Here is a 734-nt window from a genome sequence, read left to right as displayed (position 1 = left end):
ATGATGCATTAAAATATAGGTATCGCTTTGACAACAGATATTAGAGTGGTGACATACCACGAGATCTTACAGCTCTACATATCTCAGATGCTCAGAATGACAAGTGGCACCCCGACACTAGTGCTAATGCTCACATCACTGATAAGCTAGGTAATCTTATGAATTTAGCTCCTTACCATGGCTCTGATCGTATAATGGTTGGAAATTGTACGTCATTATAAATTACTCATATTGGTATCAACCAAATTGATAATGATACTTGCCATTTTTCACTTCGCAATGTTGTGATTGTACCCAAAATGAAGAAAAATCTACTGTCCGTATCTCAATTAATAAGAGATTATCCATACTATTTTGAGTTTGATACCTCTAGTTTTTCTATCAAGGACTCCAGGAAACACTAGGTGCTGATGTTGGAAATTAATCATCAGGGACTATACACCAATAAAGTCCCATACTTTGCTGCATTCTTTCTTAGAGGAATAAAATAGTAGATGAACTCACTTGGCATCACCGACTGGGCCACTTGAACAGCCATATTTTGCAGTATCTATGAAACAACAATTTAATTTTAGTAAACAAGCTGACTGGCACCTTATGTACCATTGTTAGATTAGTAAAAGTTCAGAATTACCATTTTGTTTATGTGACTCTCAATGTTCTTACCCATTGAAGAAAATACATTATGACCTTTGGGGACCCACTCTGGTTTCTTCATTGCAAAAATCTCGTTA

The 734-nt window shown here is 36.0% G+C and overlaps 1 long non-coding RNA gene across 1 annotated transcript; it reads right to left on the bottom strand.

Annotated features, from left to right (window-relative positions):
• Nucleotides 1–237: 237 nt before the first annotated feature.
• LOC109506026 (uncharacterized) lies at nucleotides 238–734 on the bottom strand. Its single transcript, XR_002164977.2, has 2 exons — nucleotides 635–734; nucleotides 238–550 (listed from the first exon to the last, which is right to left on the bottom strand). It is a non-coding gene; the product is annotated as an uncharacterized lncRNA (long non-coding RNA).

Source organism: Elaeis guineensis, chromosome 6 (genome assembly GCF_000442705.2).
Source record: "Elaeis guineensis isolate ETL-2024a chromosome 6, EG11, whole genome shotgun sequence".
Lineage (NCBI taxonomy): Eukaryota > Viridiplantae > Streptophyta > Magnoliopsida > Arecales > Arecaceae > Elaeis > Elaeis guineensis.
This window is presented reverse-complemented; position numbering and strand designations above follow the sequence as displayed.